This window comes from Nycticebus coucang, chromosome 10 (genome assembly GCF_027406575.1).
Source record: "Nycticebus coucang isolate mNycCou1 chromosome 10, mNycCou1.pri, whole genome shotgun sequence".
NCBI classification, from domain to species: Eukaryota; Metazoa; Chordata; class Mammalia; order Primates; family Lorisidae; genus Nycticebus; species Nycticebus coucang.
The window spans coordinates 2610393-2629453 of record NC_069789.1 but is presented as its reverse complement, the minus strand read 5'-3'; the positions used below and the strand labels follow the sequence as shown (position 1 = coordinate 2629453).

The window sequence follows — 19061 nt, the reverse complement described above, 5'->3', positions numbered from 1 at the left end:
ATAGGAGCTTGAGGAATACACAAACATTCAGACCTACACAAAGAAAGGGGGAATATCACCGAATAATGAAAAGTAAAATAAAAACTTTTATTTTATTAAAAATTAAATTTATCTTTTTCCTCATTTTTTCTATTGAGGTAAAACACACATAACATACAATTTACCATCTTAACTATTTTGAAGTTTACAATTCAGTGGTATTAGATATGTTCATAATGCCGTGTAACTATAACCACAAAACATTTCCATAACTCTTTTTGTCTGGTAAATTGAAATTCTATACCCATTAAAACAATAACTCCCCATTTTCTCCTCCTGTCAATCTCTGTCACTCACTATTCTACTTTCCAAGTACACACAGTTTTAAAATTAAAATACTGTGTCAAGGTTCAAGGTATTTTGCTATAGCAGTATGAATAGAATGAGACAACAACAACAACAAAAAGAATTTTTGACAGAATACTTTTCACTTCATCCCTGTGTGCAACCCTGCTAGGTATCTTTTAGAATGTTGCTTAAAGCGACAAGGGTGAGTCACACAGAGGGTACTGCACTTCCCTTTCAGAAACTCCTGCAGGTTTGGGGAGCATGTGCTTTGCTTTGCACCTGATGGCAGCTGACTTATCATGTATTTTTTTTTTTGTTCATGAGATAAGGATTACCAGATTTTTTTAAACTAAAACTTTTCTGTCCTTGAAGCTCACAGCCCACTGGGGAAGCCAGAGCATCATTTGAGATTTTTATTATGGTATCATTGTCTTGCTGAGTCCCAAATTATATATTAATTGTGGTACAGCATGAATTACTATAATTATTAGACCCCAAAATACATTCAATCAAACAAGAGAGAATTAGATTTATTTTTGACACCATAGTCCAGAGGAACATGAAAGATCCAGGGTGGTTTGGCGATTCATCTGAAAGGAGATGCTGGGGTCCAGGCTGGTGGATGACTGGGCTGTTCTAGCATGCAGTTACCAAGTCTATCCCAGCGTGTGGTCACCACACCTGATGTACAATTTGTTGCCATGTTGCAGAATCCAAACAAAGAGGAAGATAAAGTAGATTTCAATAAATTTTCCTTTTAAAGATGTGACCTGGAATCTGTTCATATCACTTTATATTTCACTGCATCTGGACTATACTAGAGGCAAGAAAGGCTGGGCCTCTAGCTGGCTATCCATTTGTCCAGCTAAAACTCAGTGGTGAAAAGATATAATCCTACAGTTAGGAAGGTAAAAATGAGTTTGGGCGATAATTAATAGCCTGCTACAACTGTGCAAAGTATGCACATGTTCATTTGCTATTCATTCTCTCTGTGAAGAAAATATTGAACTGAGGCTGAGGACCTCTCTCTTTAATAACACCTAAAAGCCAATTGCTGCCTACACTGATGGCTTGAAGTGGCTGAGGCAACTATTTCCTTTCTTGCACATTGCTGAATAAATGAAATCTCTTCTGCAGATCAGTTTATCCAGTGGAATGTATCCCAGGCTATATAATAAAATAAAAAGCATAAAGAAGCACATATTGGCTATAGGCCTCACTGCAGTTCAGCTTGCCTATTTGTAGATTTGTTATTTTGATTCAATATACCGTACTCCCGGGCCTATTTATCAATGGATTCTGGATTTTCTAGGGAAGAGAAGAGCATAATTTATCAATTTTCATGAACAGTAAAATGTATTCCTTCTTTCATGTGGCTCCTTAAGCTGGCAGGAGTCCTTTGCTCTGCTGGAGCTTTTCATACCTGCTATACTGATGGTCTCATTCTGCCTGAGTCCTTGCATATTGTTTAACCTCAATTTGCCTAACATTTCAATGGTTCTTGACAGAGTTAGCTATTCATTACCTATTCAACTACTTTGTTTTAATTTTTTTTTTTTTTTTTTTTTTGCGGTTTTTGGTTGGGGCTAGGTTTGAACTTGCCACCTCCAGCATATGGGGCCGGCACCCTATCCCTTTGAACCACAGGTGCCGCCCTGTTTTAATCTTTGTTTACAGGATTTCCCCCTTCCCTGGTCCTCTTGTTGTCCCACTAGTCAACGCTTTTTCTTTTTTTTCTCCTTTAATTAACTCTAATTATTAGATTATAGTTTCTGAGAGCTTGACTCTGAGATTCTACATTCTGTCTGTGGCAAGTTATATGATTGTTGACCAGTATTCCTTTTCAGTCTCTCCCTTGCCGTTAACCTTCTACTGAAAGATTATAATTTTTCATCCCATTGGTCAAGTGACTTTTTCCAACTCAATGTGAGCATCTGCCATATACTACATCTGAGCAAGAGCTGCAGACACAGCAGCATAACTTGGCCAATCATCTCTCCTTCTCCTCTGCTATGAGAAAGGCCACGTCCTAGACTGGGGATGTCCCTTCACTCTGGCCTATAGAATTAAAGGGACAAGTGTGGAAGACACATAATCTGCCTCTGTGTCTTCAGAATCCCAGCCATGCAAGAAAAGGGGTGAGAAGTGAGCTGCTGCTGCTGCTGTAGGCCATGAGATGCTGGTTTTGTTTGTTGCACAACATAGACTATCAAAGGTAGACCAATGACAAAAATTGGCACCTGGGAGTGTTGTACTCCTAAAACAAAAAAATTAATATTGTAACTTTGGGATTGGGCTGAGTGGAAGGAAGAAACAAACAAACAAACTATTATTAGTGGCTGGAAAAATGGCGGCCCATATTATATAGTGGTAACAAAAATAGTAAAGCTATTGACTGTGCTAATTGGGCAGGCAGATAATCTATCTAATAAGACTGTGGGTAAGACCAGTGAGTTTTGGAAACTCAGCATCATTATGATATTTAGAAAATGAGCTTCATTGGCTATGATGTGACAAGTAAGAGTTGAACCTAAGGGGAAACAGAAACTTGCCTTTTTTAAAGAAAGGATGAAAAGTAAATTATAATTTTTAAGATCTTAGACTTTGCAGAGTTGAGAAATATATTGGGGTTCTTTCTTCTAAGTAGAAACATAAAATTGAGCAATCCGTGGCAACTCAAATTCTCATTAAGATGACTGCTTAGGGCAAAGGCCAAGACATAGGTATAATCATTAAGACACATGCTTGGGGAAAGCACAAGTGAGAAGCAAGGCTGAAAAAGACCACCCTTTGTTAAATCTTGTGAATAGTTGACTTGATATATTTCATTTGTTATTACATGGCCTCTGGTGGGTATTTTTAGTTGAGCAAAGGGTAAGATTCAATAAAAGTCAGATACACTGAAAATATTTAAAATTAATCTAAGGACAAAAGCACATCTCAAAAATAATTTCTTACGTGGTTATTATTAGAATATTTATCTGACTAACACCAAATAAGTAAAAAAAATTCAAAGCTATTTTTGAAATATTTGTATCTTTAAAATCATTGTTAGTCTGTAGTACTTGCTTCGGCAACACATATACTAAAACTTGAATGATACAGAGAAGATTAGCATGGCCTTTGTGTAAGGATGACACACACATTCATAAAGTTTGTACTTTTTTTTTAGCCTTTGTATATGCCAACAATAGTCAAGCTGAGAATAAAATTAGACTCTATTCCTTTTACGGTATTGCCAAAGAAGATGAAAAGACTGGGAATATATCTAACAAAAGACATGAAAGAGCTCTATACAGAGAATTATGAAACTTTGAGAAAGTAATTAGCAGAAGATGTTAACAAATGGAAGAACATACAATGCTCACGTCTGGAAAGAATCCACACTGTTGAATAGTATTCCATGGTGTACATATACCACAGCTTGTTAATCCATTCCTGAGTTGGTGAGCATTTAGGCTGTTTCCACATTTTGGCGATTGTAAATTGAGCTGATTTACATCCTTCGTATTAACCTGGATGGAAGTGGAAGACATTATTCTTAGTAAAGCATCACAAGAATGGAGAAGCATGAATCCCATGTACTCAATTTTGATATGAGGACAATTAATGACAATTAAGGTCATGGGGGGGAAGGAAAAGCAGAGAGAGGGAAGGAGGGAGGGGGGCGGGGCCTTGGTGTGTGCCACACCTTCTGGGGGCAAGACATGATTGCAAGAGGGACTTTACCTAACAAATGCAATCAGTGTAACCGGGCTTATTGTACCCTCAATGAATCCCCAACAGTAAAAAAAAAGAAAGAAAGAAAGAAAGAAAAGAAAAAGGAAAAAAAAGAATCCACACTGTTAAAATGTCCATACTACCCAAAGCAATCTACAGATTTAATGCAATCCCCATCAAAGCACCAATGTCATACTTTAAAGAACTTGAAAAAATAGTACTTTGATTCATATGGAAACAGAAAAAAATCCCAAATAGCAAATACAGTCTTAGAACTAAAAACAAATTTGGAGGCATCATGTTGCCAGATTTCAGGTTATACTACAAGTCTATAGTGATCTAAACAGTATCACAAGCATGGTACTGGCACAAAAATAGAGATGTAGATGTAAGGAATAGAATAGAGAATCTAGAGATGAACGCAGCCACATATCATCATTTGATCCTTAACAAGCCTAACAAAAGCATGCACTGGGGAATATAAGCCTTATTTAACAAATGGTGCTGGGAGAACTGCTTACCCACATGTAGAAAACTGAAACTGGACCCACACTTCTCATGACTGACAAAAATTTATACTATCTACATAAAAGACTGAAATTTGAGACATAAAACAATAAAAATTCTAGAAGATAGTGTGGGGAAAACAAGATATTGGCCTGGGGAAAAAACTTCTGAGGAAGACCCCAGGCAATTGCAGCAACACCAAAAATGACAGAGATTTGATCAAGCTAAAAAGCTTTTGCACAGCTAAGTGTACCACAAATAAAGCAAACAGACAGCTTTGGAATGGGATAAGATTTTTGCATGTTATGAATCTGACAAATGCCTGATAACTACAATTTACAGAGAACTCAAACTAAAGAATAAGAAAAAAACAAATGGCTTGGCGCCTGTGGCTCAAGTGTCTAAGGCACCAGCCACATATACCTCAGGAATATGGTGACAGCTTGAGGCTCTGTCTCAAAAGACAGAAAGAAAAGAAAAGAACAAACAATCCCCTCTGTAAGTGGGCACAAAACTTGAACATAAATTTCTCCAAAGATGACATGAATGGCCAAGAAACACAAGAAAAAATGCTCATCATATTTAATCATCAGAAAAATGCAAATTAAAACCACTCTCAGATATCACCTAAGCCCAATGAGATCAGCCCAGATCACAAAGTCCTGAAACTGCAGATGATGGTGTGAATTAGGAGCAAAGGGAACAATTCTACATTGCTGGTGGGATTGGAAACTAATACAGCCTTTTTGGAAAGAAGTATGGAGAATCCTCAAAGAACTAAGAGTAGACCTTCCATTTGATCCCGCAATCCCATTACTAGGTGTCTACCCAGAAGAACAAAAATCACTTTACCACAAATACATTTGCAATAAAATGATCATTGCAGCTCAATTCATAATTGCCAAGTCATAGATGCAACCTAAGTGCCCATCAACCCATAAAAAGGATTAATGAACTGTGGTATAAGTACACCATGGAATATGATTCAGCCATTAAAAAAGACGAGACTTTAATTTTTTTTTTTTTTTTTTTTGTAGAGACAGAGTCTCACTTTATGGCCCTCGGTAGAGTGCCGTGGCCTCACACAGCTCACAGCAACCTCCAACTCCTGGGCTTAAGCGATTCTCTTGCCTCAGCCTCCTGAGTAGCTGGGACTACAGGCGCCCGCCACAACGCCCGGCTATTTTTTTGGTTGCAGTTTGGCTGGGGCCAGGTTTGAACCCGCCACCCTCGGTATATGGGGCCGGCGCCTTACCGACTGAGCCACAGGCGCCGCCCGAGACTTTACATTTTTATATTTACCTGGATGGAGTTGAAACACATTTTTCTCAGTAAAGTATCTTAAGAATGGAAAAATAAATATCCAATGTACTCAAAGCTAATATGAAAACAATATATAAATAATTACATGGTCACATGAACAATATAATCTAGTATGGGGGAATGGAGGGAGGATGATTGGCAGGAGGAGGGTGGGCAGGAGGTGGAATCTCACCTATTCTGCACATGGTGAGGGTGTATAGCCTCTGGATGAGGGGCTCTTTTACAACTGGAACTTTACCCTGGAACTGAGAACAATATAATCTAAAAATGTGTTCCATCATATTAATTTGAAATAAAAAAATAAAATAAAATAAAAATTTGAAGGGATAACAGAAAAAAATTAAAAAATAATTGGGGGGAGCGGCACCTGTGGCTCAAAGGAGTAGGGTGCTGGCCCCATATACCAGAGGTGGCAGGTTCAAACCCAGCCCCAGCCAAAAACAGCAAAAAAAAAAAAAAAAAAAAAAAAAATTAGGGGTAAAAATTTCCCTTAATAAAGGAATTGCACAAATCATATGCATACACAATCTTTTTATCAGTCCTCAAAAGATACAGAGACACCGTGTTAGTGTCAAGAGCCAATTATATGGCATTATATGACTCAATAACTCAACAATTCTGTTGCTTATCTGTTTGATATAAATTACTGACACAGATGTATAAAAATCCCTGATACAAAATAAGTTCTCCATAATGAGATAGAAGATACAATGAGGTAAACAACAAAACGTCTCCCCCAGGAACTATTAAAAAAATATTTGCAGTAAAAGAGTTTGTGACTATTCAATTTCTAAAATGGATGTTTGGCTCTCAACGTTCCACTGGGGGGGAAAACAAGACTGAATAAACCCTTGTCACATCCTGTCAAGAGAACTAATCAAAAGAAAACTTCACAGAAGAGGAAGCCCAGACCTTCGGGGACCATGGAATCTAGGAGCTCCTCCCCGTGGGCAGGACCAGAGACCCATCAAGGAGGGGGATATGCAATGTTTATTGATGGCATACAGTACACCGTATTTCCAGTCATGACACCCAAGTATGTTAAACTGAAGGAAACTGAGAAAACAAGAGAAGCAAACTCTAACCTCTCCCACCTTCCCCCTCCCCCGCCCAAGGCCTTAAGAATAATTCTCTGACGAACTCCCCTGAAGGTAGGATCTATTATGGGACAAGTGTTCTGCTCTATCCCTCAAGGAAAGGACCGAAAATACAGAGGTGCCAAGAGAACCAAACAAAGGGGGCCCTCTCAGTTCTTCCCACTTCATAATAATTAGATCATACCCATGGTTGTCCCATGACATTTCTATATAACTGTCTATTCTTCATCAAATCTAAGCATAAAAATACAGTTTTTCCTGGATCTTTGGTTGTCTTCATTGTGGAAGTCTCCTGTGTCACATATAAGTTGGCTTAAATAAATTCATTATACTTTTCCTCTTATTAATCTGTCTTTTGTTATAGGGATGTCAGCTATAAATCTTGTAATGGGTAATGAAAAAAATATTACTTTGTCTCCCCTATATTATCTAGCTGAATTTCAGATTTCTATGAATTTCTGTAATTGATAGCTGTGTGTCTCTCATTATTCTTTTTTTCCAGCAGTAATGCTTCTTGGTAGACATCCCACCATTTTGTGATGGATGTGGGAGCCAGAACAGTATCATCATCTAACTTAAAGTGGGATTATCACAAAATAACAGATTTGCCATCGTATGCCATGATTGAATAAGACATTTAGGATATCTTTTTTGGAGTGTGTTTTCTGTGTGGAAGTGAGAGAAATAAATATTTGTTCCAAGATGGTGTGTTGTGTTGATAGATTATTGTTTTCTGATACTCACATCTTCCTATCCTTCTACACCACTGCCCCATGGGAGAAATATATATTTTCATTCAATAAAACAATTTGCCATGATGCTTAATTTGGGCAAGAAAATATGAATGGCCATACCAATTATCAAAGTGAAGCATTCGTGTGATTGCGTGGAACAGCTTAGCCTGTTCAAGGTGCTGCTGCCACAGGAAGGCCTGGCTGATAGGCAGATTGCTCCTTTACCCTGATGGCAGATGCCTGGGGTGGCACCATGAGAGACTCAGAGAATCCACAATCTGTCTATGCATCCATGTTAATGGATAAAAAAACCCAAATCTGAAAAAGAGATGTATTCTGACCCAAACATGTGTGTCTGATTGCCTGAGCACAAGGCTTCAAGAGGTCCTGAGAAAATGTGCCCAAGGCAGCAGGGTTGACTTTATGCATTCACGGAGACAAGAATTACATGTGAAATAATGTAAAATATATAGAAAGAATGCGTTGGTTTGGCCCAGAGAAGTGGGGCATCTGAAATAGAGGGTTATATGTTACGGGTAGGTTCAAAGATTCATTGCTTGGAATTATTATTATTTTTTTTTTATTAAATCATAGCTGGGTACATTAATGCGATCATGGGGTACCATGCACTGGTTTTATATACAATTTGACATATTTTCATCACACTGGTTAACATAGCCTTCCTGGCATTTTCTTAGTTATTGTGTTAAGACATTTATATTCTACATTTACTAAGTTTCTGATTCCTGCTTTAATTTGCTAGAGCAGCTTCCTCCCTCCTTCCCTCTTGTCTCTCTTTCTCCCTCTCTCTCTCCCTTTCTTTCCGGCCTCCCTCCCTCCCTTCTTTGTTCAGCAAATGGCCCGCAATGTAAGTGGCTTAAGACAACACCGTTTTTCCCCCTCATGATTGTGTAAGTTACCTGGACAGTTCATTTGGTCCGATCAAGTTTGGTTGGAAAGAGATTAAATGACCTTGTGGGGCAGCTTCACTCACGTGTCTTGAACAGGGATGGGATGTAATCTTGAAAGGCCTGGAACCTCCCTCCGTGTGCATTTTCATCATTCTAGAATTCTTCCCCTCCACATTCACCCAGCAGAAGGTTTCCAGCAGTACCCTGGGTGACCTCCCAATGCTTAAACACTTCTTATGACTCTGCACTAATTCTTTAATGTTCCACTGGGTAAAGTGAGTCACATGAACAAGCCCAAATTTGAGGGATGGAGAAATCCTCTCCTTAGAAGGAATAGAGACCAAATCACACTAAGAAGGGGCATGCACATAAGGAAGGGAGAAATATGTGCATATTTTTCCATGTGCCCCAAGAACTGAACTCATGCTCTTTGGGTTATATCACATTGTTTGCTTTTCTATATTGTATTTGTCACTGAGGGCTCTTATGAAGTCTAAGATAGAGACAACATTGTCCAAATTTTTGTGCAATTGTGGAAATGAAAGGAAATGGACAGTTATTTACAATGCACTGCACACTTATCCTTTAAAACAAATACCACACGTCCTCATTAAGAAATGGTAGGTGATGATGGGTATACTTGGGCACAAAGAGATATAATGAACATAGGAAACAAAAAGTGGGGAGAAGGAAAGAGAGGTGGCCAAAACCTTACCAATTAGATACAATGAACATTATTCTGGTGACAGATACCTCAAAAACCCTGACTTAAGCATGATGCAAGGTTATCTATTTAACAAAAACATTTGTAGGGCAGCACCTATGGCTCAGTGGGTAGGGCCCTGGCTCCATATACAGAGTGTGGCGGGTTCAAACCCAGCCCCAGCCAAACTGCAACAAAAAAATAGCTGTGCATTGTGGTGGGCGCCTGTGGTCCCAGCTACTCAGGAAGCTGAGGCAAGAGAATCACCTAAGCCTAGGAGTTGGAGGTTGCTGTGAGCTGTGTGACGCCACGGCACTCTACCCAGGGCTATAAAGTGAGATTCTGTCTCTACAAAAAATAAATAAACAAACAAAAAAATCCTTTGTACCACTTAATGCTTTGAAATAAAGAATTTTATACATGGTTAAAAATAAACAAACAAATAAGATTCTATGTAGAAGGTTCACACTGAAGGGACTGTCTGACCCAATTTTATAGGTGATTCAACTGCTATGGAGAATTTAAGGGATTTTGTCCAGTGAACACATTTACTTAGTGTCAAATTGAAAAGCAGAACCCCTGGGCAGAATAATTTAATTCAGTATTTTTAATACCACCCCACACTACTAAGGACAAGAAGGTAATTACAGAGGGAACAAAAGATATAGAAAATGGGATTGAAGTAGTAGGTGTTAATCAGGAAGGCATGCCAGGATCCTAGAGGTAATTAAAATATATATATTATAGATATGCACACACATATATAACCAGACACACCGGAAGGCACCTGGGTCTCTGGAGGTAAATACAACCTCAAGAACAACTGGGCTGGAACAGGATGCTGTGTGGTCAAGGTCAGTATGTAAAGGTCACTTCCAAAGGTGCTGTTTGAACTCCATTCCCAGACCTGTCTTTCTCCCTGGACATGGCCTTACTACACCACTGACCAGATTCCTTCTTGAAATTTTTCCCTTTCTGGTGAGACAAGGGAGACTCTACCTAACAAATGCAAACATTGTAACTTAATTGTTTGTACCTTCACATTAATCTGAAATAAAAATAAATAAAGAAATTTTCCCTTTCTTGGTTTCTCAGATTTTCCCCTTTTGTTTCTTTGTGGCTTCCTGTGTAGACTCTTTGCTTTAATTGTCTTCTGCGTGTTGACATCCTCCTGGCCTGTCAGAGCAGTGGTTTTTAACAGAACCACGTGGCAATGTCTGGATGCAGTTTTTGGTTGTCATGTCTTGGGGTGTCCTGTGGCAGCTAGTCAGCAGACAGAGGGGCTGCTGACCTTACTACAGTGCACAGAACAGGCTTCCACAACAAACCATTCTCTGGTTCACGATGTCAGTAACTGAAAGTCGAGACACCTTGAATTAGAACGTAATGTTTGTGTGTTCAGCACACAAATGTGTTTGTGCGTCCTACAGTGTAAGTTGGAAAGGCATAAGGTAAACTTCAAATCACTTTTCATTTAATTAATAAAGCAGTAACTAGAAATGCTTTAACCTCTGTGGAGCACATTTAAGGACAAGAACTGCTTCTGAGTCATCTCCGCAGCCAAGCACTGGAAAAGTTTGCTTGATTTTTAAAATAGCCTGACATGGGAAGTTAGGGGAGTTCATTTACTAATGAGACTATAGTTCCATTAATGCGCTAATCCAAAAGGCAAATAATGAAAAGGGTTAATATTGATTTCACATTTTTCAAAATTTTGACCAGGAATAGTAAATTTACTGAAAGAATCAGGTTAAGTATTTGTAAAGTAAACCCATTGCAGAAATCAACAAATTACATCACATGTCCCAGAAATACTAACACTAATCTCCGTTTCTCTTTTCCATGCTCCTGGGAAAGAAAACACTAATCTCCGTTTCTCTTTTCCATGCTCCTGGGAAGGAAAGTAGCAAGGTGCTTTTAAACATGCTGCACTTTATCCAGGAAGAGAAAAGGACGTATTCTTCTATAGCTGTGTTAGGTGTTGGCTGTACGCTGATTAAACTGTGAACAGGCTGAATTCAGTAACACTGTCTAAGAGCCCTATAGTAAGAGAACAGATCTCTTTAATTGAAGGATGTTATCTCAATTTCATAATGCTGAACAAAAAATGAGAAGGATGAGAAAAATGAGAAGAAATTCCACTTCATATTATCTCGGTGATTACCAGTTGCTAATGTTTTATTCTACTCAATTGAGTATTTTATTAAATAGATGAGAAAAACAAAACAAAAGAGAGGTAACATGAAACATTTAGAATAATATGCAATGCTTATTATTTCCGTAAAACATTTTGAGTGGGCTCATATAAAGAAGAGAGTCAGTGCTGGGAACATTCTAACATCTAGAAGGTTTTATCTCATGCTTAGCTAATTATTTTGACAGGAATCTAACTGATGTGTGCTTTTCCATGCAAATGAGTTTGTGGCAAACAAGATGACTGCCATCTACAAACACTCCATAACTAATTCTTATCTCCACAGAGAGATTAAGTGGTGAAAGTCAGCAATTAGAACTCAGCCACCATGTTCTCCCTGCAATTGATTAGTAGGTAGGCTAGACACAGTTCCACCAATTACGTTCCTTTTGGAACCCCAGACGCCTCTGTCTTTTGCGGATACGTTCCTATTCTTTTTTATTTACTTTGTTTTGCTACATCCTCTTCTTTAGATCACCAGATTAATTTTCCAGTTTGGCCCTCTATCGTGAGGATCCTTTATTTTTAATTCTTTCCCTGGTTTGTATTTTTTCCTAGATACTCTTGAGACTGGGGGCAAAACTTTCCTAAGCAGCCTCTTAGGAGACTTAAGCGATGATGTGAAAATCTCTATCTTCTGCTCTCACTTTGGTCAACAACCATTTGAGTGTTTAAGGTATATGGAAACTTGTCCAAGCTCTTCATTTCCCTTTGAAAATTTGCAGATTTTTCTATTTCCATCTGTGATACCATCATTCCCTACACACACTCTCATCTTAAACTTTTGATGTATTATTGATTCTTTCAATTTTCCTTGTTTACATTTTCAAATAAATATTTACTTTTTGTTTTCTCCTAATAATGCCTTTATGTCCTCTTTTTTTTTTTTTTTTAATCCATCAGCAACTTCCCCATTAAATGCATTCATAAATTTGTGCCAGGAAATCTGAATTTTCTTTTACTTTTTTTCTCCGTGCCTCTATACTGAATTCATTTCCCTCATTGCCTCAAGTGACTTTTTCTGATATCTGACTGCTTTCATCATATTACCTATTGGTTCAAAATCATCAGTTGGTCTCATTTTCTGGATCAAATCCTGCCTATTACAGGAATTTGATAATATCTGTAACTTTGCTAATTTACCTTGCTTATTTGATCCTTGGGAGCCCTTGACAAGCTCTTCACACTTTACTCACCAAATTATGACTTTTCACTTAATTTGGGCTTTCTTTGTCCACTTAATTTAACTGATTATAACCGATCTTACAGAGTCCAGTTCATTACATCATTTGTCTCCACGCGCAAGTCCTACAATGTCCCTTCCTGGAACTCTGAGGATCATTTACTAGTGTGGCCCTTTTCTGATGCTGTGAATAGAGTCTGCAATAAACTTTTAGGTTCTTTCTTTTTTTTTTTTTTGGCTTCACTATAGTCATGGCTTTTTTACATCCATATATAGTTTTTATGTACCTATTCTATCTATTTACAAAATGATTTATGAGTTTATTTTTATGAAGTGTATAGGTATTAAGAAAGTGGCATGAGAAAGAATATAAAGACAAAACATAATTTGTTTTTATGATGGTAATATTATGTGTCAATTCACTGGGTCACATAGCTGCCCAGATATTTTGTCAAAGATTCTGGGTATTCCTGTGACGATTTGCATTTGAATGGGTAGAAATGAAGAAAGCAGGTTGCCTTCCCCAGTGTTGGGGGGCCTCATCCAGTCAGTCCAGGCTCTGAAAGGAATCAAAAGGGTGACATTTCCTGAGTAAGGGAGAACGTCTCCTCCCTGGCTTCCTTCTAGCTGGGACGTCAGCTTTGTTCTGCCTTTGAACTTGAACCAAAACATTGGCTTTTCCCAGTTATCAGACGTGGTGACTCACTTGCAGATCTTGGGACTTGTCAGCCACCAAGACAGTGTGAGTCACCTCCTTATAAAAAACTAATATGTCTTTTTCCAAATCTTTTGGTTCTGTTTGGAGAACTCCGAGATACTGATTTGTCTTCTATTTGCCTCGTGTGGCTGAGTTACTGTCCTGTGAATTAAGTAAGAGAAACATGAAAAGTACAGAATGCTGGACCTACTTTTTGGGTTATTATAGGCTCTAGAAAAACCAAAGCAACATTAACTCTTAGCCTCATTTTGTCACTTATAGGCTGTGTCACCTTGAACGAGTCAATTAAGACTTTTGAATTTTAGTTCTTCACATGCAAAATGAGGATATCACCTGGCTTTTGGTCTCTCAGTTTGGTTTGTGTGAAAAAGATACATCCTGATGACTATTAAATATTAACAAATAAAAATTACCATTACTATTATGGTTTTTAATAAAGACATTTCTGCCATCACATTACCTAAAAAAACTTGTTCAAGTCCCTAATTGTCCAAAATCCCAATGGTGTATCAGAATTTCAACAAAAGCACAAAAAAAAACCCATTCCTATTTATCATGACTCCCACAAGAGCAAAGCGAGAGAGTATTTCAAAGCCAGGCCTTATAGCTGTGAGATGGATTAACAGACTATCTCAAGAAGCATTAGGCAATTTAGAAGTACACGAGAATATCATACAGATCAGCTAACCAATGTATTTTAGCTTGAAATTCTCACTGGGATCATAATTTAACTAAAGCTTAGTATTTAGAGGAAACGCACACCCACGCACGCACACACGGCATAGTACTGAAAGTGTCCTTTTCTTAAAATAAAATTGAAAAGTCCTATTGTATGCATGTAATAATTACATGCACCAGATATTTTAAAGTATTCACAAAGCAACATATGGCTTAGCTGTTCAGCTGCAGTGAAAATGTGGATTTTTAAGAATAAAAATTAGTTTGAAAAGCAGCAGGCAACAGTAATCTCAAATCCCCTGTATACCCGTAAAATGGTGAAACCATCTGTACTATGTGCAGGCTGATGACCTTGAATTAATTCTAGCAATGTCATTACCCAATTAGTTGAGGAAGGAAAGATACTTGGGAATTACAATTACAGAACCATTAAAATTTTGCAGCGCTTTTATTCTCAAATATTTATTAAATCACATCTGTCTGATAATCATTCTATGATGGTTTTTTTTTTTTTTCAACCTAAAAGACACTAAGTTTTCTGGGTAACAGAGTGAGTCATCTCTAAATGTTATAATTATGTTACTTGAGCCGACTTCAAGTATGTCTGTCTTAAAGAAATAAGAGCTTCTCAGTTTTAATCTTATGACTTTGTAGATGGCAATGCCTTTAAAACATTTTTGTTAGAATAATCCCCTCAATTATAATAAACTATTTTGTAATCAAAAAATTTAATATGCATTCCGAATTATGTCGTAATTCCTGTTTTTCTGCTCTACTTGTTACTCTTTGATAGACTCTGCTCTGTCCCTGGAGGTCAAGTTAAAGAAACTCATAATTATTGGACGTAAACACAGTTTTATTTTTGTGGGTTTACAAGTAAAAAACTAAAGATTGTAAAGAATTTATTGTACACTGATAATCAGCGTGAAGAAAAGAGACATTTTCTATGTAGCTACATGTCCTCATTATTTAACTTTGGAAGACTTTTGAAAAACACGTGATTTGCACATAAAACCTTATGTGTGCAGGAAAAGAATATTTGCAGCATTTATGAACACAATATAAATGACTGTGTAATGTGTTATTATTAACACTCTGCACAAATGCTGAGCAATATTAATTATACCTTGATTTGAAAGAAAGAAAATACTAACATTAAAATGTTATTAATTTATTTATTTTATTGTTGGGGATTCATTGTGGGTACAATAAGTCAGGTTACACTGATTGCAATTGTTAGGCAAAGTCCCTCTTGCAATCATGTCTTGCCCCCATAAAGTGTGACACACACCAAGGCCCCACCCCCCTCCCTCCATCCCTCTTTCTGCTTTTCCTCCCCCCATAACCTTAATTGTCATTAATTGTCCTCATATCAAAATTGAGTACATAGGATTCATGCTTCTCCATTCTTGTGATGCTTTACTAAGAATAATGTCTTCCACTTCCATCCAGGTTAATACGAAGGATGTAAAGTCTCCATTTTTTTTAATGGCTGAATAGTATTCCATGGTATACATATACCACAGCTTGTTAATCCATTCCTGGGTTGGTGGGCATTTAGGCTGTTTCCACACTTTGGCGATTGTAAATTGAGCTGCAATAAACAGTCTAGTACAAGTGTCCTTATGATAAAAGGATTTTTTTCCTTCTGGATAGATGCCCAGTAATGGGATTGCAGGATCAAATGGGAGGTCTAGCTTGAGTGCTTTGAGGTTTCTCCATACTTCCTTCCAGAAAGGTTGTACTAGTTTGCAGTCCCACCAGCAGTGTAAAAGTGTTCCCTTCTCTCCACATCCACGCCAGCATCTGCAGTTTTGAGATTTTGTGATGTGGGCCATTCTCACTGGGGTTAGATGATATCTGAGGGTTGTTTTGATTTGCATTTCTCTAATATATAGAGATGCTGAACATTTTTTCATGTGTTTGTTAGCCATTCGTCTTTCATCTTTAGAGAAGGTACTATTCATGTCTCTTGCCCATTGATATAAGGGATTGTTGGCTTTTTTCATGTGGATTAATTTGAGTTCTCTATAGATGCTAGTTATCAAGCTTTTGTCTGATTGAAAATATGCAAATATCCTTTCCCATTGTGTAGGTTGTCTCTTTGCTTTGGTTATTGTCTCCTTAGCTGTACAGAAGCTTTTCAGTTTAATGAAGTCCCATTTGTTTATTTTTGTTGTTGTTGCAATTGCCATGGCAGTCTTCTTCATGAAGTCTTGCCCCAGGCCAATATCTTCCAGTGTTTTTCCTATGCTTTCTTGGAGGATTTTTATTGTTTCATGCCTTAAGTTTAACTCCTTTATCCATCTTGAATCATTTTTTGTGAGTGGGGAAAGGTGTGGGTCCAGTTTCAGTCTTTTACATGTAGACATCCAGTTCTCCCAAAACCATTTATTGAATAGGGAGTATTTCCACCAAGGTATGTTCTTGTTTAGTTTATCAAAGATTAGGTGGTTGTAAAATGTTAGTTTCATTTCTTGGTTTTCAATTCAATTCCAAGTGTCTATGTCTCTGTTGTTGTGCCAGTACCATGCTGTCTTGACCACTATGGCTTTGTAGTACAGACTAAAATCTGGTATGCTGATGCCCCCAGCTTTATTTTTGTTACAGAGAACTGCCTTAGCTATACGGGGTTTTTTCCGGTTCCATACAAAACGCAGAATCATTTTTTCCAAATCTTGAAAGTATGATGTTGGTATTTTGATAGGAAAGACATTGAATAGGTTGATTGCTTTGGGAAGTATAGACATTTTAACAATGTTGATTCTTCCCATCCATGAGCATGGTATGTTCTTCCATTTGTTAATATCCTCTGCTATTTCCTTTCTGAGGATTTCATAGTTTTCTTTATAGAGGTCCTTCACCTCCTTCGTTAGGTATATTCCTAGGTATTTCATTTTCTTTGAGACTATGGTGAAGGGAGTTGTGTCCTTAATTAGCTTCTGATCTTGACTGTTATTGGTGTACACAAAGGCTACTGACTTGTGGACATTGATTTTATATCCTGAAACATTACTGTATTTTTTGATGACTTCTAGGAGTCTTGTGGTTGAGTCTTTGGGGTTCTCAAAGTATAAGATCATGTCGTCAGCAAAGAGGGAGAGTTTGACCTCCTCTGCTCCCATTTGGATACCCTTTATTTCCTTGTCTTGCCTAATTGTATTGGCTAGAACTTCCAGCACTACGTTGAATAGTAAAGGTGACAGAGGACAACCTTGTCTGGTTCCAGTTCTAAGAGGAAAAGCTTTCAGTTTTACTCCATTCAGTAAAATATTGGCTGTGGGTTTGTCATAGATAGCTTCAATCAGTTTTAGAAATGTGCCACCTATGCCTAGACTCTTCAGTGTTCTAATTAGAAAAGGATGCTGGATTTTATCAAATGCTTTTTCTGCATCTATTGAGAGGATCATGTGATCTTTATTTTTGCCTCTGTTAATATGGTGGATAATGTTTATGGACTTGCGTATGTTAAACCAGCCTTGCATCCCTGGGATGAAGCCTACTTTATCATGGTGAATGACTTTTTTGATGATAAGCTGTAATCTATTGGCTAGGATTTTGTTGAGAATTTTTGCGTCTATGTTCATGAGTGAGATTGGTCTGAAATTCTCCTTTTTGTTTGGGTCTTTTCCTGGTTTTGGTATCATGGTGATGTTTGCTTCATAGAATGTGTTGGGGAAGATTCCTTCTTCCTCAGTTTTTTGGAATAATTTCTGCAGTACAGGAATAAGCTCTTCCTTGAAGGTTTGATAGAATTCTGGAGTGAAGCCATCTGGACCAGGGCATTTTTTGGTTGGAAGCTTTTTTATTGTTTCTTTGATCTCAGTGCTTGAAATTGGTCTGTTCAGGAGCTCTATTTCTTCCTGGCTGAGTCTAGGGAGAGGGTGTGATTCCAAATATTGATCCATTTCCTTCACATTGTCAAATTTCTGGGCATAGAGTTTCTGGTAGTATTCAGAGATGATCTCTTGTATCTCTGTGGGATCAGTTGTTATTTCCCCTTTATCATTTCTGATTGAGGTGACTGGAGATTTTACTTTTCTATTCCTCGTTAGTCTGGCCAATGGTTTATCTATTTTATTTATTTTTTCAAAAAACCAACTCCTTCTTTCATTAATTTTCTGAATGATTCTTTTGTTTTCAATTTCATTGATCTCTGATTTGATTTTGGATATTTCTTTTCTTCTGCTGAGTTTAGGCTTAGATTGTTCTTCTTTTTCCAATTCCATAAGATGTCTTGTGAGATTGTTGATGCGCTCTCTTTCTGTTTTTCGAATGTAGGCATCTAAAGCGATGAATTTTCCTCTCAAAACTGTTTTTGCAGTATCCCACAGGTTTTGGTAGCTTGTGTCTTCATTGTTGTTATGCTCGAGGAAGTTAATGACTTCCTGTTTTATTTCTTCCTGCACCCATCTGTTATTCAACAGAAGATTGTTTAATTTCCATGCCTTTGGGTGGGGTTGAGCATTTTTGTTAGAGTTGAGTTTCACCTTTAGTGCCTTATGTCTGAGAAGATACAAGATAAAATTTCAATTCTTTTGATTCTGTTGATATTTGTTTTGTGTCCCAGGATATGATCAATTTTGGAGAATGTTCCATGGGGCGATGAGAAGAATGTATATTCTTTATCTTTGGGATGGAGCGTTGTATATGCATCTATCAAACACAGTTGTTCTAGGGTCTCATTTAAATATCTTATATCTTTAATTTCTGTTTAGAGAATCTGTCTAGCTCTGTAAGAGGAGTGTTAAAATCCCCTGTTATTATGGTATTATCAGATATCATATTGCTCAGACTGAGTTAGGTCTGTTTCAAGAATCTGGGAGCATTTAAATTGGGTGCATAAATATTTAGAATTGAAATGTCTTCTTGTTGTAGTTTTCCCTTGACCAATATAAAGTGACCATCTTTGTCTTTTTTAACTGTAGTTGCTTTAATTCCGCATGTATCTGAAAATAAGATTGCA

The 19061-nt window shown here is 37.5% G+C and overlaps 1 non-coding gene across 1 annotated transcript; it reads left to right on the top strand.

Moving 5' to 3' along the window:
- The first annotated feature begins 3388 nt into the window (after window positions 1-3388).
- On the top strand, window positions 3389-3495 carry LOC128597880 (U6 spliceosomal RNA). The gene has a single exon (XR_008383435.1). It is a non-coding gene; the product is annotated as a U6 spliceosomal RNA (small nuclear RNA).
- The last annotated feature ends 15566 nt before the right edge of the window (window positions 3496-19061 follow it).